The sequence below is a fragment of the Schistocerca serialis genome, chromosome 6 (assembly GCF_023864345.2).
Source record: "Schistocerca serialis cubense isolate TAMUIC-IGC-003099 chromosome 6, iqSchSeri2.2, whole genome shotgun sequence".
NCBI lineage: Eukaryota > Metazoa > Arthropoda > Insecta > Orthoptera > Acrididae > Schistocerca > Schistocerca serialis.
Window position 1 is genome coordinate 132,119,400 of NC_064643.1, and position 23,381 is coordinate 132,142,780.

At 44.2% G+C, this 23,381-nt stretch overlaps 1 protein-coding gene across 1 annotated transcript in view; it reads left to right on the forward strand.

The window, feature by feature from the left end:
* Positions 1-9,115: 9,115 nt before the first annotated feature.
* The window catches only part of LOC126484103 (retinol-binding protein pinta-like), a 142,731-nt gene continuing 128,465 nt past the window's right edge, over positions 9,116-23,381 (forward strand). Inside the window, exon 1 of the mRNA XM_050107480.1 lies at positions 9,116-9,129. The gene's annotated coding sequence lies outside the window, so the exon portion shown is untranslated. The remainder of the gene's footprint in view (positions 9,130-23,381) is intronic.

Below are 23,381 nucleotides of genomic sequence, written 5' to 3' on the forward strand. Positions count from 1 at the left end.
TAGAATGCAGGGACCCACACATCAGCTTGTGAGCCCTCCAGCCCCTTGCCTGGTATCGTACAGAAAGGACACGCTCTCTAGGTAGCGCTCTCAAGCTCCCCTCCCCAGTTATCCGTTGCGTAATTTTCATTCAGGGCTTGACGACATCAACTTTCATCTGGCGTCCCTAGGCATGGACGTTTGACGGTAATCTTTCAACGTTAGTTCAAATAGCACTAGATGAAGAATCTCAAAAAGTGGGTGTTGTCAACTGCCATTTAAGCTTGTTTAAATATTTGCGTTGCCTTCTACCAGTGTTTCCACAGCAGCCATTTTCCAAAGGTATTTGGAACAGCTCACTGCTCAAGTACCAAACTGTTCAAACTATTTCGACGATATTGTCGTAGCAGGTCGTACACGTCAATAAGACATTGCAAATTTTGCGTGCTTTGTTTCGTTTGTTATCTGATGCAGGCCTAAAGTATAGACCGGACAAGTGTGATTTTTTTTAAATCTGAGTTACAGTATCTTGTTCATGTCATAAACAGTCAAGGTGTACATCCTCTTCAGTCACACTTATTAGCCATACGTGACTTTTCAGGGAATTGCAGTCAGTCTTAGGAAAAATGGGCTATTATATTCGATTCACACCAAATGCTCTACAAATTGCAGCTCCATTGCATCGCTTGCGTCGCAAGAATGCCCCTTTGTTTGGACAGATGAGTGCCAAGAAGCTTTTCAAAAACTTAAAGATGCATTGTTCAGTTCAGTAAGAGCTGTTTTCTCAGGATGGGGCAGGATAAGGTTACAATTGTGGACAGAGCCGTAATCAGTTACTCTCGGTTGCACAACAAATACGTAAACTTTATTTAAAGAAATTAAAATTTTAAAAGAATCTCTTAAAAAAACACAATTGTCTGTATGACGGCCGAAGGCCTTATCACAGGAAAAATTCCATAATTTTGGGGCTGAAGGCCACAAAAAATAACCTCAAACAACAAACGGCTGAAGTCCCGAATTAGAAATCAGAAGAACAATTCCAAATAGCACGTAAAATACTTAGTTTTAAAAGAAACTGTAACACGGCTGAAGGCCTGATTATAAAAGAAGTGAAATTATTACTCGGCTGAAGGCCACAAACAATTTCAGATAACAAACGGCTGAAGGCCTGAATAAGAAGTCAGGAAAAAATTCTAAATAGCACACATCTCAACAAATACCTTGCTTTTAAAACAAGTTTGCTTTAAAAAAAATGGCTCTGAGCACTATGGGACTCAACTGCTGTGGTCATTAGTCCCCTAGAACTTAGAACTAGTTAAACCTAACTAACCTAAGGACATCACAAACATCCATGCCCGAGGCAGGATTCGAACCTGCGACCGTAGCGGTCTTGCGGTTCCAGACTGCAGCGCCTTTAACCGCACGGCCACTTCGGCCGGCAAGTTTGCTTTAAAAAAAAGTTATTGTAGCATGGCCTTATTATGAAATAAGTGAAGTTATTGCTCGGCTGAAGGCCACACACACATTCAAATCACAAACGGCTGAAGGCCTGAATTAGAAGGTAAAAGAACAATTCCAAATAGCACGTTTAAAATAAATACCTTGCTTTTAACATAAGTTTGCTTTAAAAAAATCTTACTGTAACATGGTTGAAGGCCTTATCACGAAAGAAGTGATATTATTGCTCGGCTGAAAGCCACACCAACAGTAATCAGAAAATTACAAATATCCTTAAAACAAACATCACAATCTAAGGAATCAGGACAAGCGGTTCTCAGCAGGTGTTCCAAGGGTCGGCCTGCGAAGGTAACTCAAACATAAGGTAATTTGAGACAGGCAGCCAAGAGGTTTACTCACGTAATAGGATGGCAACTCAAACTAGGGGCAGCTTAAGCGCCGACCGACCGACTAACCAATCCGCCTAACGTCCTATCACCGGTACAACGATGGAATATTTTTATGCAAGGGGGAAGAGACAGACAGCACTAAGTCTTCAGAAAACACCCAAGGTCGAAGGAAACACTAGAACCAAGGTAGACCTCCCAAAAAAATATGCACATTACAATACAAGAAGCTGTCGAACCACACGGCGTGTCGGACAGCATCAACACGACGAGGAAAGGTACACTGCCAGAAAGTACACTAACCTCCAGGACAGGTAACTGGGGCCTATCTACAAGGTAGAAAATACCGCTGGTAGCACTTTACTAATAGGAATAACACTAAATTCAATGATGTATAACAAATAGAGAAAGACGGCTGCAGTATTTCACCGTCCCGAAACGCATCACTCGTGGCCGCCAGGCTCAGCGGCCTTGGGGGCAACAACCCGCCGACCAAAGGCGAGATCTCAGAACAGTGCATTAGTAGTTCACTCTTCACTCAACTTAAACGTCCAGGGTTCGGCGTGCAACGAAGCCGTCGCTCTCGCAGCTACCCCTCCTCGATCCGGCAGTGGCAGCATGCCGCTAGCTGCCCCGGCTTGCCTTCGAGCTGCACGGACCTGCTCGCTGCTGCACCCCAACCGGACTGATGTCCGTTCGCAGCTATCCATTCCACACAACATGATCCGGAAATACTAGCGGTCGCCCCAAAGATACTACCACAGTTCTCGTATCGATAAGCGCTGCTGCTACCACTCATGGGCAAGCAAGCCAGCAACTTAGTGACACCAATAAATCGAATAAGAAACGAGATGCCATAACCGCAATGCCAAGATGCCAAGTAATAAATGTCATGAACACTAGCCGGACACGGCTACGCGGTTCCTGTACGAACTGCCCAAAAATTGCAATGGTGGGCTTTGTTGTTGTCTCAATACCACTACGAGATTGGGTATTGTCCGACAGCTAAACAAGGTAATGCGGATGCACTTTCACGTCTTCCGATTGGCCCTGATACAGACTTCGACGCTTCTGCTCTTTCTTGTTGTCACATCGACGCTCAGGATTTTGAATTGCTTCAATCCTTCCCTCTGAACTATAGAAAGTTGCACAGGCCACGGAAGCTGATTCAGATTTGAACATTTTGCTAAAATACATTCGCACATCTTGGCCTCGCTCATTGCATAGCATCAAGAACTCTGTAGTGCGCCGATACATTGCACGTCGGCATAGCCTCGCTCTACAGGGATTCTTATTCAAAATAACAGTGGACACTCTCGTGTGTTTATCTCTAAAGCTTTGCAAAAGGAAGTGTTGGAGTTACTTCACGAAAGACACTGGGGGATCGTTCGTACGAAACAGTTATGCCGTGGACACTGTACTTGGCAGGATGTGGGCACCAAAATAGAACATATGACGTCACAGTGTCACGCATGTGCGGAAAATAAGTCCGCTCCATCGCAAAAATTCTGTGGTTGGCGTAAGTCGCAATCACCATGGCAACGTGTGCACATAGACTTTGCGGGTCCTTTTTGGAGCACTCGTTGGTTGATTGAGGCAGACGCTTATAGTATATTCACTTTTGCTGAGCAAATGAACTCGACAACGTCACGTAGCGCAATTCAGGTGTTGGCCTCTATTTTTTGCCTCGAAGGACTGCCTGAAGTCATAGCGTCGGACAACAGACCTCAGATGACGTGAAATAAATTAGGATCATTCTGTGAACGCAATGGCATACAGCATCTAACTAGTGCCCGTTCCTTCCTCAGCATCTGACTTCGAAGGAAGGCCGCACGTGTCGCTTGCCGCCACATGATATTGTGTTTCACAAGATTTTTGGGGGCAGCAGATGGTGGGCACGAGGTGAGATCCTTAGTCGACTTGGCACATGCATGTATCTCGTTTCAGCCCGGACGGATTGCAGCGCCGACGCCACAATCAAATTCGCCATTGCCATTTGCACGGTGATCCTTTTGTGTCTCTCCCCCCAGTTTCATGGATCCCGAGGACATGGCGACTACAGCAGCCGCCACGAGGTGCCATCACTACACTGCGGGACGACCCCATGGAGACAGTCTTCGCCTCCTGCGCCATCTCTCGCCCTACCGATGGAGCTGGACCCGCCCACGTCGCAGCAGCCGACGACTTCGATATCTTGTTATGGGCCTCAGGAGGGGGACGTGCACCCTTCTGGCCGTTTTCAGGGGGACGTTTCTCTCAGAGCGAAGGCCGAATGGTGAGGTACGATCGGGAAGCCTGACGTCCCCTGCAGCCACAGGTTCCGGTCCAGCAGAGCATCCACACTGCTGCCTCCCCTGCCATTGTCGCGCGCCGTAGACAACGACGGTCCGTCCCTTTGGGGGGGGGGGGATGAAGGAGGGGAGAATTGTTCCGGCATAAAGTCAGGCGCCTGCACGAAGGGCAAGAACGGTAAAGTAGAGAGGGCTGTGACGCCACGTATGCCAATAGTACGCTGACCGACCCCTCTCTCGGACGACAACAAGACAGTAGCGGCCTCTACACGAAGAGGACATAAGTGCCACGCCGCCTGCCCGCGGCCCAGTTGCAGACTAGCTGTTCTGCGAACGCTGCAGCAGTGACTTATGAACTGTATTGTTTCACTTCTATTAGGAGTTGTATACACTGAAGAGACTTCTTATTTGACTGTCGTCCATTGCTTGCGACACACCATTGTAAATTCCCAAAGTTAAGTATTGTCATTTATTTTCTGTAATGAACTTCATTAATACGACTTGCTTGAATTGTTGTTTAGCAATACCAGAAAGCAGGTTTCTTAGGGACCCTATATTAAACGAGTGGGCAGGGCATAACAGCATCCATAATAATTCCATCGTTTTTTGGGAGCATGAACTCTGCAAATGATCTCCAAGTAGGCGAACATAACCGTTCCAAGTCGATGATAGCTTCAGTTGCACCAGAGAACCCAGTCCATTCCAAGTATACATAGCCCACAGCATTATGGACCCACTACCATCTTGTGCCGTTCCTTGTTGACACCTTGGGTCTGCGCCAGCCTCGAATCCTACCATCGGATCTTACCAACTGAAATCGGGACTCTGCTTTGCAGTCGCCTAGCGTCCAACCGATATGGTCACGAACCTAGGAGAGGCAATGCAAGCGATGTCGTGCTGTTAGCAAAGGCAATAGCATCGATCATCTGCTGTCATAGCCCATTTACGTCGAATTTCGCCTCACTGTCCTAACGGATGAGACCTCCCGGCAAACATACCGAATGCACACTGGAATTCTTTCCCACCTTGCCTGCTATCTTCCTGAGCGGCTTTATCACCCGCCTTACATTGGAGCTTTCAATGACGAGCATACCCACCATCTGTACTCGTCCGGACTGGGCTGGAAAATCGACAGCTGGTCCATCAGGAGATGCATTCCGTGCTGGCTCAGAGTTATCTTCAACACTGGGTAGCACCTCGTACCTGTCGCCAAGACGCAGTGGGCTAGCCGCACGGTCTGCTCCCTGTTTCGCCTTCCGTCCATTCCCGACTGGCGTACCGGCGCTGATTTTACTTCGTACCAGGTAGTAAGAATTGTCATGGAGAATGTTCCACCACACTATCGTCTGGCTTATCCTGTACTTGCCGGCCAACTGCCTAGTAATGACACGGTGGTCATCTTCCATAGTGTTAATCACATTTTCCTCCAAGCCTGATGTCAGAACATTCCGAGTACGTCCTTCATGATTTCCTGCTTCCTGAAACGACCCTGTCTGTTGCATTCTGTTGTTGTAGGCGGGGATAGGTCTCCTGATACAACCTTGATGCCCGCTGGCCGTTACCGTTTGCATTTCCATAAATAAGCACCATTTCGGTAAGCTCTCAATTCGAATACGGAGCCATTGTGTTCATCGCTGTATCGCATCCACTACAAGGTCAGTCAGCAAGAGAAGTGAGTCGGACACAATATTACCAATTACTGTGGCAGGAGAGGGCGCTAAGGCATGACGTATGAGGAACACTACCACCCTCTAGGAGGAAACCATGCATACTGTAACTGTGGCTGCATGGTACAGCGAGTGTTAGACAGCAGATTCTGTAACAAAGTATGATTGAATAAATGGTTTCCAGGATGGAAACCATGCATTTCCGGACATAAGTTCATCAGACGTTTTTTGTTCTGTATCCCTAGAGTTTGTACACGGTGGAAAAAATCACCCTGTATATGGAAAGAACTTACGACTATTGCCGTTTCGTATAGGACATAATACATAGGAATCATACACACACCATCAATAAATTTATGGAATGAGATTTTCACTCTGCAGCAGAGTGTGCGCTGATATGAAACTTCCTGGCAGATTAAAACTGTGTGCCCGACCGAGACTCGAACTCGGGACCTTTGCCTTTCGCTGGCAAGTGCTCTACCATCTGAGCTACCGAAGCACGACTCACGGCCGGTCCTCACAGCTTTACATCTGCCAGTATCTCGTCTCCTACCTTCCAAACTTTACAGAAGCTCTCTTGCGAACCTTACAGAAGCTGTGAGGACCGGGCGTGGGACGTGCTTCGGTAGCTCAGATGGTAGAGCACTTGCCCGCGAAAGGCAAAGGTCCCGAATAAATTTATGGTTTATACTTTATACTCGGTAAAAGCAAAATACGTTTTAATTCAGGCTTACATTGGCACACTTTAGGAGTTGTAACCGCCATTGAATTATCCGGTTTGAGGCATCCAGAATGCTCCAGAAAGTGGTATTAGGACTTAATGTTTTCGAATTTTTCAAAGGGATCTCCCGTCCACACCCCCTTGTGATCTACATCCTGTCCATCGACTTTTTCCACACCCTCCGATTAATTTAGTGTTTCTGACCACTGTGTGTGGATTCAGTAACATCGTTCTTTGTTCTTGCTGACTGCGTCGCGTGTGCATCATACACGCAAATACCGCAGACATGACTGGCGAATATTTCTAAGTAATTTTGATACATCCTATCCTGAAACGTTTTCATGACCAGACATATAGTGTAAGTAGGCTGTTTAGGTTTTTATGTTGGTAACGCCACGTAGCGCTCTATATGAAAATCACTGACTGTGCTGTGTGAAGTCTGTGGCTGGTTTGCATTGTTGGAATATTTGCGATTGTAGTGTTGGGCATTGGGCAGCTGGATGTGAACAGCGCGTAGCGTTGCGCAGTTGGAGGTGAACCGCCAGCAATGGTGGATGTGGGGAGAGAGATGGCAGAATTTTGAGAGCAGGCGATCTGGACGTGTGTCCATCAGAAAGAGTAAATTTGTAATATTGGATATCATAAACTGACATATATATATATATATATATATATATATATATATATATATATATATGATGACATTTTAACACCATTAAGGTAAATATATTGTTTGTTCTCTATCAAAATCTTTCATAGTTAGTTGTTAGAATATTTTATTTAGCTGGCAGTATTGGCGCTCTCTGTATTGCAGTAATTGGAATAATGAAGATTTTTGTGAGGTAAGTGATTCATGAAAGGTGTAGGATTATTGAAAGTCAGATTGCGTTGCGCGGAAAATATTGTGTGTCAGTTTAGTGTTGATCAGAATAAGTAAAGAGAGAAATGTCTGAGTACGTTCAGTTTTGCTCAACTGTTTGAAAATCAAATAACGTAAAGGTTTATCAGCACAGTAACTCATAATTTTTTCAAAGGGGACGTTTCAATAGGCTCTTGCTAGTAGACGTCCCTTTATTTTATAGCCTTCATAATGTCTTTCAGAATGGGATGCAAATCTGCTGTATATAGATTAAATAGAAATGCCGATAATGTCAGACCTTCAGGGAAACTTTTGTCCTATGTGTCTCTGATGCTGAGATAAGATCTACTTGCTCAACGAATGGTACCGATTTCGAATGAACGTACTCGGTGTGCTCAGGTTCTTTAACTGCTACCCTGGACGTGGGAGCAGGGCACAGTCGTAGGCTTTAGTTAAGTCCTTATACTTACTTACTGCCGCGCGGTCTAAGGGGTTTTGTCACGGTCCGTGCTGCTCCCCTCGTCGGAGGTTCGAGTCCTCCCTCAGGCATGGGTGTGTGTGTTGTCCGTAGTGTAAGTTAGTTTAAGTTAGCTTAAGTAGTGTGTAGGCTTAGGGACCGATGGCCTCTGCAGTTTGGTCCCATAAGACCTTACCACAACTTTCCAAATTTACTTACTTACTCCTTGGCCTCTCTGATGATCACAGCCAAATCCTGACGATTTTCCGCTCGTTTTCTCCACCTCCTGACTCCAATCTTTCTTAAATCATTTTCCACATCCTCCAGCCATCGTTTCCAGGGTCTCCCTTTGCTCCTTTTGCCACCTGGATTTCCTGTGTAGACCTTTTTGACAGCTCGATCCTCTGACATTCGCTCTACATGGCCCACCCATCTTAATCTGTAACACTTAATTTGTCACCAAGTCAGGATTTCTATACAGTTCTTCCAATTCCTTGTTTCTCCTTATCCTCCATTGCCCCGCCTCATACATGTCTCCAAAAATCTTTCTTAACACTTCTCACATCTCTCATAATTGCCTCCGTTCAAGTTAATATATTTCTCTTTAACAAAAGCATTTTTCCAGGAAGCAATGAGATACTGTGGTTTTGTGTTGTTTACTCTAATTTCCAACTCTTCTGTCTCCTTTTCCAGTCTGGCAAATCCTTCTTCCATTTCTTTCAAACTTCTAGAGAGCATACACACGTCATCGGCATAAGCTAGATTTTGGTGCATACGGTTAAACAGAGTGCCACCTCGGTTATCAATCTCCACCGTTCGCATCACTCTCTCCACACTATGTTGAAGAGTAGCGTGGATAATACATCACCCTGTGTTAACTCCTGGCTGACCTCAAATTCTTTAGAAAGTTTTCCTTCTACTGTTACCTGGCATTTTGTGCTGGTGAGGGTCATTTGTACCAGTTAAGTCCTTATAGAAGGCCATAAAATACGGTTTATCACCATGTGAAATCTGGAGGTATGTAATTAAAAGGATGAGAACATCAGGGATGCCTTTAACTGTGTTAAAAAGATGAATAATAAAGAAGCTCCCTGTTACAACACCGACGCCAAGGTTAGAGACAGGTTTTTGGAAGACGGTACTCCTCGAATAAAAAACAACCCAGCAGCTGAACCTGCTGACCAGCTTTGTTTGTCAGGTTCGTTATCTCTACGTGCCTGTTCGCTGGGAACATCGCCAACCGCCAAGTTCCCGGAGCTTCTGTTAGCGAGGCAGCAATCGCCGCTCTACCGTCCGAGGGAAAAGTCACAGGTAACCGCTCTCGACTTACAGCAAATTTAACAGTTTCACCAGAATGAATTGTAATGTTTCCTGTTACAGTTAGTTTGAACAGAATTCTGAGTATATTTTTATTTATCAGAAAAGTCACAGAATTAGACAAACTTCCATTTACGAAGTGGAGAGACTGGAGGTCTATAGTTTACCTTAGAGTTGAAGAACGACATTTCGTGCTACGAATTACTGAAATTTAATTTCACAATGTGTTTTCTATATTTTATAATTGTATTATCGCGGCTTGTAATCTTGACTTTGAGATGCTCTTTCGAAATACGTAAACGACTACAACCGACATCTTATAGTGTGGTATAAGAAGTTTCGAACATAAAAACAACACAAGAGCCAATAATATTAGTTCATTTATATAGATGCCCATTACCTATGTAAATATTATAGAGACCATCATGCCGTGCTTAAATAGCTTTATAAGCGTAAGTTCTCGCCAAATTTATTTTGCTTTTATACGATTCAGTACGTGACGGTTATTCTACAGTGCAACTGGGGTCTTCTCGCTGCTTTATCCTGCTTTCTGAAATCTTATATTCTGACAAAGAAATTCACTCCGTTATGTCTTACATATTATACACTGACGTGACAAAAGTCACAGGGTAGCGATACGCACGTATACAGATGACGGTGGTACCGCGTACACGAGATACAAACGTGCGATGTATTGGCGGAGCTGTTATTATGTTCCGGTGATTCATTTTAAAAGGTGTTCTACATCTACTTCTACATCCATACTCCGCAAGCCACCTGACGGTTTGTGGCGCAGGGTACCTTGAATACCTCTATCGGTTCTCCCTTCTATTCCAGTCTCGTATTGTTCGTGGAAAGAAAGATTGTCGGTATGCCTCTGTGTGGGCTCTAATCTCTCTGATTTTATCCTCATGGTCTCATCGCGAGATACACGTGAGAGGGAGCAATATATTGCTTGACTCCTCGGTGAAGGTATGTTCTCGAAAATTCAACAAAAGCCCGTACCGAGCTACTGAGCGTCTCTCTTGCAGTCTTCCACTGGAGTTTATATGTCATCTCTGTAACGCTTTCGCGATTACTAAATGATCCTGTAACGAAGCGCGCTGCTCTTCGTTGGATCTTCTCTATCTCTTCTAGCAACCATATCTGATACGGATCCCACACCGGTGAGCAGTATTCAAGCAGTGGGCGAACAAGTGTACTGTAACCTACTTCCTTTGTTTTCGGATTGCATTTCCTTAGGATTCCTCCAGTGAATCTCAGTCTGTCATCTGCATTACCGACGAATAATTTTATATGATCATTCCATTTTAAATCACTCCTAATGCCTACTCCCAGATAATTTATGGAATTAACTGCTTCCAGTTGCTGACCTGCTATATTGTAGCTAAATGATAAAGGATCTTTCTTTCTATGTTTTCGCAGCACATTACGCTTGTCTGCATTGAGATTCAATTGCCATTCCCTGCACCATGCGTCAATTCGTTGCAGATCCTCCTGCATTTCAGTACAATTTTCCATTGTTACAACCTCTCGATATACTACAGCATCATCCGCAAAAAGCCTCAGTGAACTTCCGATGTTATCCACAAGGTCATTTATATATATTGTGTATAGCAACTGTCCTACGATACTCCCCTGCGGCACACTTGAAATCACTCTTACTTCGGAAGACTTCTCTCCATTGAGAATGACATGCTGCGTTCTGTTATCTAGGAACTCTTCAATGCAATCACACAATTGGTCTGATAGTCCATATGCTCTTACTTTGTTCATTAGACGACTGTGGGGAACTGTATCAAGCGCGTTGCGGAAGTCAAGAAACATGGCATCTACCTGGGAACCTGTGTCTATGGCCCTCTGAGTCTCGTGGACAAATAGCACTAGCTGGGTTCGAAACGATTGTCTTTTTCGAAACCCATGCTGATTCCTACAGAGTAGATTTCTAGTCCCCAGAAAAGCCATTAAAATGGCTCTGAGCACTATGGGACTTAACATCTGTGGTCATCAGTCCCCTAGAACTTAGAACTACTTAAACCTAACTAACCTAAGGACATCACACACATCCATGCCCGAGGCAGGATTCGAACCTGCGACCGTAGCAGTCGCGCGGTTCCGGACAAAAAAAAAAAAAAAAAAAAAAAAGGCCATTACACTCGAACATAATACGTGTTCCAAAATTCTACAACTGATCGACGTTAGAGATATAGGTCTATAGTTTCTACACATCTGTTCGACGTCCCTTCTTGAAAACGAGGATGACCTGTGCCCTTCTCCAATCTTTTGGAACGCCACGCTCTTCTAGAGACCTGCGGTACACCGCTGCAAGAAGGGGGGCAAGTTCCTTCGCGTACTTTGTGTAAAATCGAACTGGTATCCCATCACGTCCAGCGGCCTTTCCACTTTTGAGCGATTTTAATTGTTTTTTATCCCTCTGTCATCTATTTCGATATCTACCATTTTATCATTTGTGCGATAGTCTAGAGAAGGAAGTACAGTGCAGTCTTCCTCTGTGAAACAGCTTTGGAAAAAGACATTTAGTATTTCAGCCTTTAGTCTGTCATCCTCTGTTTCAGTACCATTTTGGTCACAGAGTGTCTGGACATTTTGTTTTGATCCACCTACCGCTTTGACATAAGACCAAAATTTGTTAGGATTTTCTGCCAAGTCAGTACATAGAACTTTACTTTCGAATTCGTTGAACGCCTCTCGCATAGCCCTCCTCACACTACATTTCGTAATTTTTGTTTGTCTGCAAGGCTTTGGCTTTGTTTATGTTTTCTGTATTCGACGTGATAATAGTCGCTCGACGGCAATTAACAGATTTTGAACACGGAATAGTACTTGGAGCTAGACACAACGCACATTCAGTTTCGTAAACTTTTAGGGAATTCAATATTCCAAGATCTACGGTGTCAAGAGGATGTCGAGGATACCAAATGTCAGGCAGTTCCTCTCGCTCCGGACCACTCAGTGGCCGACGGCTTCACTTAACGACCGAGAGCAGCGGCGTTTGCGTAGAGTTGTCGGTGCTAACAGACAAGAACCACTACGTGAAATAACAGCTGAAATCAATGTGGGACGTACGACGAACGTATCCGTTAGGATAGTGCGGTGAAATTTGGCTTTAATGGACTATGGCAGCAGACGGGCGCCGCGAATGCCTTAGCTAACAGGACGCCAAGCCCGCAGCGCCTCCCGTGGGCTCGTGACCATATCGGTTGGATCCTGGACGACTGGAAAACTGTGGCCTGGTTCCCGATTTCAGTTGGTAAGAGCTGATGGTAGGGTTCGAGCGCGGCGCAGACACCACAAAGCCATGGATCCAATTCGTGAACAAGGCATTCTGCAAGCTAGTGGTGGCTCCATAATGGTGTCGTCGGCGTTTACGTGATCTGGACTGGGTTCTCTGTTCCAACTGCACCAATCATCGATTGGAAATCGTTGTATACGGCTACTTGGAGACCATTGGCAGCCGTTCATGGGATTCATGTTCCCAAACAATCATGCGCTACAATTGTTCGAAATTGGTTTGAAGAACATTCCGGACAATTCGAAAAAATGGTTTGGCCATCGAGATTTCCCGGCATGAATACCATCGAACTATTATGGGTCATAATTCAGAGTTCAGTTCGAGCACAAAACCTGCACTGACAACAGTTTCGCAATTATCTGCGGCTGTAGAGGCAGCATGGTTCAGTATTTATGGGGGGGACTTCCAAGGCGCTGATAACTATAATGGCCTAAGCACATCCTCATAGATTTGCTGCATTACGTCGGGGAGGAGGGGGGCCGACACGATATTAGGAGGTTTTCCATGACTTTTGTCAGTGTATATTAGCAGTTACCTATCTGACAACTATCACCTTTATTTATGCGTTGTCGAAGGTGACTGTGTATTACCTGATTTTTGCTTAAGACTGTTGTCGAGTCCGGTTCTTGAACAAAGTACTTATGTTGTTTGGAGTAGACTGTTTGTGTGTGTGTGTGTGCCTTGTGCACTTGTCCTGCGCATGAACATGTGTAATTGAGGCGCTGATAACTACAATGGCCGAAGCACATCCTCATAGATTTTGAGATTTTAGCATACATCTTTCCTCCCGACATCTGTGGATCTTATGCTGAATCATCTTTGGTTACACTGTTGGCCTACTCTGTGCATATGAACATTCACGAATACCTGTCTCACCAATTTCTCTGATATTGATTTCCATACGGGCCCAAAGCACGAAGTATAATACTGTGGCGCTGTACTGGTCGGTTGTTATCTAGGTTTGCCAATATAAATTTAGTGTCTACACCATGTGTATTGTGGTGTCAAACAGATTATAAAGCTTAAGAAGCTTATAAAGCTATAGCTAGATTCCTGCGGAAATGGTTAAAAATGCAGAGATAAAACCTCGTGTAAACAACATGGTACTTGAGCAATTGAAAATGAAATGTGAGAGGATGGAGCCTATGAAAGGATTGTATCTATAGCATTTGATGAAATGTCTCTTAGATCACATTTGACTTACAGTACACAGAACGATTTTATTGAAGGTTTAGGTTGAGATGGTCGGTTAATAAATTCCTGTTTACCACAGCGACATTTGTGCAACAAGGCTATGGTAGTAATGGTTAAGGGTATATCTTTCAATTTTAAGCAAATTACAGGGTGCTATTTAACGATGGATGCTTCTCAAGGTTGTAGTGTAACATCGTTAGGTGTATTATTTATTGCACTCCACACAGTCACTCCTCTTTCAACTGTCGAACTTCTTAATTTTTGATGTTACTTGACCTGTATCCCCATCTGTGCTTTCTGTAATGCTCTTACATCTTCCTCCCTTGCTAGCAATCTTCACTCCGTTTTTTTTTTCTCTACATTCACTACTTTCCCCAAGATCCTCATAATCACCATCTATATCATCTTCTCCTCTCTTTCCTTGGACTGCTTCTGCGCAGAGTTTCCTTTGTCACAGGCAACAGAAATTAAGTCACTGCGCCAAGCCAAATACTGAAAAAGACAAGGTAAACGTAAGGCATTATTTTAAATTTCTGTTTAGCCTTGTCGTGTTTCATAAAACACAACTTACCCTTCAATATAACAAGCTGACAGTGAAGGTATTATGCTAGTGTTTTAAAGTATTCTCTACTTTTTAAATAAAGTCATTAAAATAAAACTTGCATATCCTAATTAATCTTTCATAATTACATATCTTTGTTTTACGGGAACCTGAAGGACGATTTGGGATTACTTTGCTGTTTGTAGTTGCCACAACCGCATATAGCACATATACTATCCTAATGATACAATTAACACTTTCGAAAAAATTGACAAATTTTTAGAACTGTTAAGCAATGACCTTACATGTGAGAGCACACTTGACAGCAGCCGTCATCCAACTCATCCATCGGTTACAGCGAAACTGCTTCCTCTGCCCTTTCAGCCAACCAAGGTTCTGCAAAATTCTCGCTACCTTGTAAGTGACGGCTTCACTCAGCCAATAGGAAGCGAACATGATATCTGTAGGTGGATTGTGAAGCCTTAAAATGCCACCAAGACGCCTCAACCTCGCTCCATGTTCCCCAAGGACAGGACTTGCTACACGTTGCACAATACTATAATTTCATTGATACTAATTTGCCATAAATGTTACACACCGGTTGGGAGCCCTGACGCCGGCTACAAGCGCTTTTCGCTTGCTGTGTTACGACATAAGTAATTTAGCTAGTAATTAATCGTTTTTGCTGTCTATTCTATAGCATTTACTTGCATTAGTGTCAGACAGACGTGACAAATTGAAGGTTCAGTTTTTATTTGCGTCTGAATAAGATAAGCGAAGTTTCTGTTTAGGATACTTCCGCGTGTACGCAAACGTTTGTTTACATTCTTCACTGACGTTAAATACGCGGGATTATCAATTAAGTCAGTGTACAATACTCAGTATTTGCGTTTATTAGTGTCATTTAGACTCGATACATTGAAGGTAGCAGTTTTTATACGTTTTATTAAGAATAGTGATACTGACAGAGAATTCTAATCTCACTTGTATACGTTTGACTAGCACAACCTGCGACCGTTAACAGTTAAGCAAACGTAAAATACGTGGTAAATTAGTATGACACTACAATATCTGAGTAAATCAGTGTTACAATACAGTTTCTGAGCCCTTCTTGCATACGGTTTAGTTAGCACAAAGCTAAACCTCACCTCGCCGTCTGTTTAAATTCCTTAGCTTGTTGTGAGCTTTAGTGATCGTGTACTGTAAGCCCTTCGGTTCCTATAAAGTAGAGTTCGTATTTGTGCTTTACATTCTGAGCTCTTGTTAGCTAAATGTTTTGTTTTGTACCTGCATCAGTCAGTGTACAATACCCAGTATTTTCTTTAATTAGTGTCATTTACACTCGGTACGTTTAAGGTAGTAGTTTTTATCGTTTTATTAGGTCACTTTCGCGTGTGCGTAAACGCTTCTTTACATTGTAAATACGAGGGATAATCAGTAGGTGTAGCTTACCGTAGGTCACTGTTTAATTCGTTAATAACATTCACTAGATAGCCCCTAGCAGTTTCTGTAGGTCACTGTCTTATTCTTTAGTATTCACTAGATAGCCCCTAGCAGGAAAATAAGCACCAGATCTAGCTTGTACCATACATGTTTATTGTTTCTCATTATTGAGTGTCCTTTCTGCCAACTAGAGTGTAGCTGTTGACCTTGTGTGGCAGTAGGCTTCCTTAAGTTTTTTATAGTAAATCAGTTATTAGCTAGATGGATAGTACGGGTAATGTAACTGATGATGATAAACAGAAGGCCGAAATTCTAGCCGGCCGGTGTGGCCGAGCGATTCTAGGCGCTTCAGTCTGGAACCGCGCGACCGCTACGGTCGCAGGTTCGAATCCTGCCTCGGGCATGGATGTGTGTGATGTCCTTAGGTTAGTTAGGTTTAAGTAGTTCTATGTTCTAGGGGACTGATGACCTCAGAAGTTAAGTCCCGTAGTGCTCAGAGCCATTTGAACCATTTGAACCGAAATTCTAAACCTAGCTTTCAAAAACTCGTAGAGGACTGCAGCACCATTCCCCTTTCAAAACAAACGCAAGGATGGCTGACATATGGTTTAGTGTATCTGGGATTGTAAAACAGTTAAGATCCTTAGACGCCAGGAAGGCATCTGGCCCAAATGGTATCCCTGTAAGATTTTATGGTGACTAACAAATATAGCACCATTCTTCTTCATCATCTATCAGAGATCGTTGGAACAGCGGATAGTTCTACGGCACTGGAAGAAGACCCAGGTCATAGCAATCTATGAAAAGGGTAGAAAATCGGATGCACATAATTACCGGCCAATTTCATTGAGATCAATTTGTTGTAGAATCATAGAACATATTTTGTGTTCAGACATAATGACTTTTCTAGGCCGGAGTGGCCGTGCGGTTCTAGGCGCTACAGTCTGGAGCCGCGTGACCGCTACGGTCGCAGGTTCGAATACTGCCTCGGGCATGGATGTGTGTGATGTCCTTAGGTTAGTTAGGTTTAAGTAGTTCTAAGTTGTAAGGGACTGATGACCACAGCAGTTAAGTCCCATAGTGCTCAGAGCCATTCTCGTAGGCCTCGTTCGCCCATCCAATGCGCTGCGTCGCAAATGACGTCTCGCATTCTTCTCCTCTTGACGACAGTCTTTCATGTCGCATCCCACATCACAATCCATTGCATTCTACACGCATTACAGCGTCACAAAATATCAACTGTCACAGGTCTGTTACATTCACGAATTCTTATGCTCTTTGCTGCTGTTCCAAAAATCACTTTAAGTCCTTCCCAAAATACTGCTCACTAGATTACGGTCTCAAGTCACTATTAGTGCAAGTTCACTATTCATTTTTCAACAGTTCACTATTCAGTTTTCATTACAGCCCTTCACTGCCATAGTCAAAAATGGTTCAAATGGCTCTGAGCACTATGGGACTCAACTTCTAAGGTCATTAGTCCTCTAGAACTTAGAACTACTTAAACCTAACTAGCCTAAGGACATCAGACACATCCATGCCCGAGGCAGGATTCGAACCTGCGACCGTAGCGGTCCCACAGATCCAGACTGCAGCGCCTAGAACCGCACCGCCACATCGGCCGGTTATTATGTGGTGCTGCACCAGTTGTGATTATAGGAAACTGAGGTTCTGCTTTGCAGTAACGAGCACTTCAGTTTGAACTAACGCATTCCATGTCTATTCAGTGTCGTAAGTCTTGCCACAGCATCGTCACTACACAAAATCATTACACAACCTGTAACTTGCGTAAATGGCCGCCACACAACTCCAGAAATGCTTAACAAGACGGTATCATAAACATTCTGAGCAGAGAACCGATTTATGCACGCCACATTTCATGCTATCAATACTTCCAATGTAAGTATTTGATTTACGTGACCTCAGTTGACGATGTGCACCACACACACAAGCTGTCGCCACCCTTATGATGCAATTAAAACTTTCAATAAAAACTTCCGCGAGCTTAGAAACAGTAACTTTTTATAAGCAAGTACACTCGGCAACAGCCACCCAACTAATTCGTCGGTTTCAACGAAGTTGCTGCCTCTACCCCTATCGGCCAATCAGGGCCAGGAAACTCCTCGCTACCTTGTGAGTGTCGGCTTCACTCAGCTAATAAGAGGCGCACATTTTGTCTCCATGTGGACTGTGACGCCTTAACTCGCCACCAAGACGCCTCCACCTCGCTATAGGCTCCCTGATATAGGGAATCCAACATATTGCACAATATACAATTTGACTGACACTAGTCTGCCATAAATGTTACAAAATCCCTTGTACATCCTTCCTAGTTCGTCTATAACGCATTGCACGATCTCAGAACGTTATTTTCCAATTATTTTCCTTATTTCCCAATATTACCTTTAGGGGTATGGGACACTATCACATACGAATGCCCCACAAACCTCGATATTGCACAATTCCACCAGGTGGCCAAATGAATACTCAAAATGGGGTTCCCTTCAAACTATGTCAGTGCTAATAATGCTGTCTCTCACGAGTACGCGGGTTGTCCGTTACATTCGAAGCGATCACTCAACATCTGGTGCTGTTCACTCCCGTTATATGCCCACCAGGCCTGGTAACAAGAGTAAACACGAAAAACCCCAATACAGTCTGTCACAGAGAATTGCAACACTAATCATTTAAACACCTGCCGATGGTTCAACGGTATCTGTATAATGAATGATAGTTATATTCAGTGAGGTGAATGGCTTATAAAAGTTACGTTCAGTAAGCTATATATTCAGCTCTAATTCAATGGAAATTTAATGTAAATTTCGGTAAATGTGAATTTAGTACAGGGTCGCCTTAAATAGAATAATCACTGATTTCAAATATTGTATTTACAATTAACAGATTAAATAAGTCATTAGTGCAATTGCTGGGTGAGTCGTAGGGTTAATTCGAAGTATGTCCAGTAGCACATCCTTTTCTTACTCAGCAGTAGATAAATTTGTATTCAGTAAGCAGAAGATAAGCCTCTCATCAATAAATAGTTCACATCAAGAATACTAGTTCTTTGCGTATAGGGCAGGGTGAAAGTAGATGACTCACAGTTAAATCTATCGAAGTATTAATAGTAACAGTGAAATTCGACTTGGATTGAACATGTATTTTACTATAGACAGTTAGAAAAGCACAACACAGTTATATAAAAATATAATGGCTGCTGGTGCCTGTCTTAAGTAGTCACGCGGACGCAACAAATAATCAGATAGCTTGCCTGACGGGCTTGTAAATCATTAGGCTCCCATAAAATAGGAATAACTTAATGGTAAGGAGACACTCACGCACTTCACATTAGCACTAACATCACGCAGAAAATAGAAATGAAAGTAGAAGAACTACATATGCACCACATGCACATATGGCCAGCAAAAGCTTTGCTCCACCGGCCAACACATAACACGGAAAATTCAAGGCGTGGAATTGAACGAAAATTACGATCTGAAATGCAAATCAGATCGGGCATGCATGTGGGACACAACAGTTTGGGGAAGGCAATGTAATTCAAGCCCTACCATTACAGAACAAGAACTGGCGAGCTGAAGGCTCGTTCAGTTTTCAGACACGTGGACCTAGTCACACTAAATTAGACAAAGAAAAAATATGAACATTCCGCAAAGTCTATTAATCCTTGGAAGATATTACCCACAGAAGTAAATTACTGCGAAATAATGGTAAGAGAATACAGGTTCCAAGGTCCGAAAGCGCTCCAAAACCAGCGACGAACACGTGGGACTGAACGCACGAAGGCACACGTACTAACGGATACAAATTACAGAACACAAATGAAATTAATGAAACAGGAGAATTAATGACATAAGAAACGCAGGCACTTTCACGCTGCAAGCGCGGATTCTAACTGAGGCTAAGTATAGCTCGCACGACTCGCTCCCATATCCCAAAGTTCTGGCTGAACAAAGTAACTACCAGTAAAATCGAAGAATTAGAAAACTCTACCATTTCGTATTATGAATACAATATTCAGCGTTATTATGAAGGCCTGCAAAAGGAACAGGTTGAGACTTCAGCCAGGCTGAAACTTTCACAAACTCAGTTACCATATTCAGTATCGCAGTCGAGGTCCAGAGATCAGTCTCTCTCTTTCTCTCTTCAGAATCCCAGGAAAGAGTGAAGAGCAGCCTAACCAAATCGGGGTCCTCACAGGTAGTGGAAATCATCACAGAAAACCCTTTCCGCAACCTGCGAACGTAGGCACCAAAGTGCTTCGACCAGGAGGAAAAAAACATCTTGTCTCACTCTAAGCCTACTCAAGGGTTATCTTGCAGTTCACGAAGAATGAGATTACAATGGAATCCTGACCTTTAGCTGCTTACAGGCATTAATAAATATCAATGGACACAGTTGAAAATGTGCTCCCTGACCGGGACAGGAACCCGGGATCTCCTGCTTACGTAACAGAGTCTCTATCCGTCTGAGCCATCGAGGACACAGAGGATAGTGCGACGCTCCCTGTGAGACACACATTTCCAACTTACAGTCGACAACTACATTTTTAGTGCCCCTGCCCACTAAACTCATTATTCGCGGCAGTCAGTCAACCGATTCTCTTAAGAGTTCGGGCAATGTGAGTGCGTCCGCACTGAGGAACATCATTGGCCGATAAGCCTTATCTACACTCCTGGAAATGGAAAAAAGAACACATTGACACCGGTGTGTCAGACCCACCATACTTGCTCCGGACACTGCGAGAGGGCTGTACAAGCAATGATCACACGCACGGCACAGCGGACACACCAGGAACCGCGGTGTTGGCCGTCGAATGGCGCTAGCTGCGCAGCATTTGTGCACCGCCGCCGTCAGTGTCAGCCAGTTTGCCGTGGCATACGGAGCTCCATCGCAGTCTTTAACACTGGTAGCATGCCGCGACAGCGTGGACGTGAACCGTATGTGCAGTTGACGGACTTTGAGCGAGGGCGTATAGTGGGCATGCGGGAGGCCGGGTGGACGTACCGCCGAATTCCTCAACACGTGGGGCGTGAGGTCTCCACAGTACATCGATGTTGTCGCCAGTGGTCGGCGGAAGGTGCACGTGCCCGTCGACCTGGGACCGGACCGCAGCGACGCACGGATGCACGCCAAGACCGTAGGATCCTACGCAGTGCCGTAGGGGACCGCACCGCCACTTCCCAGCAAATTAGGGACACTGTTGCTCCTGGGGTATCGGCGAGGACCATTCGCAACCGTCTCCATGAAGCTGGGCTACGGTCCCGCACACCGTTAGGCCGTCTTCCGCTCACGCCCCAACATCGTGCAGCCCGCCTCCAGTGGTGTCGCGACAGGCGTGAATGGAGGGACGAATGGAGACGTGTCGTCTTCAGCGATGAGAGTCGCTTCTGCCTTGGTGCCAATGATGGTCGTATGCGTGTTTGGCGCCGTGCAGGTGAGCGCCACAATCAGGACTGCATACGACCGAGGCACACAGGGCCAACACCCGGCATCATGGTGTGGGGAGCGATCTCCTACACTGGCCGTACACCACTGGTGATCGTCGAGGGGACACTGAATAGTGCACGGTACATCCAAACCGTCATCGAACCCATCGTTCTATCATTCCTAGACCGGCAAGGGAACTTGCTGTTCCAACAGGACAATGCACGTCCGCATGTATCCCGTGCCACCCAACGTGCTCTAGAAGGTGTAAGTCAACTACCCTGGCCAGCAAGATCTCCGGATCTGTCCCCCATTGAGCATGTTTGGGTCTGGATGAAGCGTCGTCTCACGCGGTCTGCACGTCCAGCACGAACGCTGGTCCAACTGAGGCGCCAGGTGGAAATGGCATGGCAAGCCGTTCCACAGGACTACATCCAGCATCTCTACGATCGTCTCCATGGGAGAATAGCAGCCTGCATTGCTGCGAAAGGTGGATATACACTGTACTAGTGCCGACATTGTGCATGTTCTGTTGCCTGTGTCTATGTGCCTGTGGTTCTGTCAGTGTGATCATGTGATGTATCTGACCCCAGGAATGTGTCAATAAAGTTTCCCCTTCCTGGGACAATGAATTCACGGTGTTCTTATTTCAATTTCCAGGAGTGTATATGGAGATGGTGTCTGTTCTTTCGGACAGAGCGCATATCGATGATGTTTCGTTGAATGGCTCGCACACTGACACTTGTTGATGGCCCAGCATTGAAATCTACAGCAATTTGAGGAAGTGTTGAACTGCCACGTTGAACGATTCTCTTCAGTCGTCTTTGGTCCCGTTCTTGCAGGATGTTTATCCAGCCGCAGCGATGTCGGAGCTTTGATGTTTTACCGAATTCCTGATGTTCGCGGTACACTCGTGAAATGCTCGTACGGGAAAATGTCTACTTCATCGCTACCTCAGAGACGCTGCTGTGTTCCATCGCTCGTGCGCCGACTGTAACAATCACGTGCAAACTCACTTAAATCTCGATAACTTGCCATCCTAGGAGCAGTAACCGATATAACAACTCTGCGCCTGACACTTCTCTTATATAGGTATTGCCGACAGCAGCGCCGTATTCTGCCTGTGTGCATATCTCTCTATTTGAATACTCATGCCTATACCAGTTTCTTTGGCGCTTCAGTGGGTGTTCCTGTAAAACAGATACACAATAAACATGAATTGAGAGAATGTATGAAGTTGTGGCTAGTAAGGACACATTAAGCTGCTGACATTTTCTCCCGACATGATCTATTATGTGCACGGTAAGTTGAGATGCTAAAGACATGTTTAATGCTGTTAAATTTTAACTACACATTATGAAATGGCACGCGTAGAGACTTTTCATGGTGTGTACATTGCATGGGGGCTTAATTATTAAATTTGAAAATCATTTTTATTTTTCGCAGCTATATGTCCGATTACGCTGTGTCTCGTAAACGGTTGGCCCTGACTAGTATTATTACGCAATCTGACTGCATAGAACTACACCAAAGAATGAAATGAAAATTTTCGTTAACACAATTAATTAATTAAGTCCCCAGCAACTATAAAACCTACGAAACCAAAGCACAAGTATAACTGTTCTGTGTGTGGAAGTATGACTCAACGTACACATCTGGCACGGTTCTTCTTCAATAAGACAAGAAATTTCAAATACCATTTATACTGACGTGATAAAAAAAATTAGAAATACTATAATTGCGCAAGAAAACCAGAATTACACTCTAATACAAGAACACAAGCCAGATGATTTGTTGACTGAACCTGCAATGACGCATTATTCAGGACATTAAAATAATGAGAAAAAAAAGAAAAGGAGTTTGTTACCTTCATTTATATTGATGAAAAGCACTCTAATCATCACAATATCTCCACACCGACTCGCTACTACCACATCTCAACAAGAACTGACTACTGCCACATCTCGACAAGCACTCTTTACTACGACATCTCAGCAAGCACTGCCTACTACGAGTTCTCAACAAGCACTGCACTCCGCTACTTCTCAATAATCACTGCCAGTGGAGGCGGCGAAACAAAACTCTCTGGCGCTGTGGCTCAGTGTAGCCACCTTTCATATGCTCTTCCTCCACGGGCTAGAATTTGATGGTATTTTTGCCAGCATTGGTGGTGAAAATACCACCAAATTCGTCAAAAAAATACAGACAAAAATAAAAGATAATATTAATGGGTAAATATCACATAATTAGATAAAATTTTGGCTTTGCACTGACCTTTCAATAACCTAATATATAAAATACAGTAGGCAATAC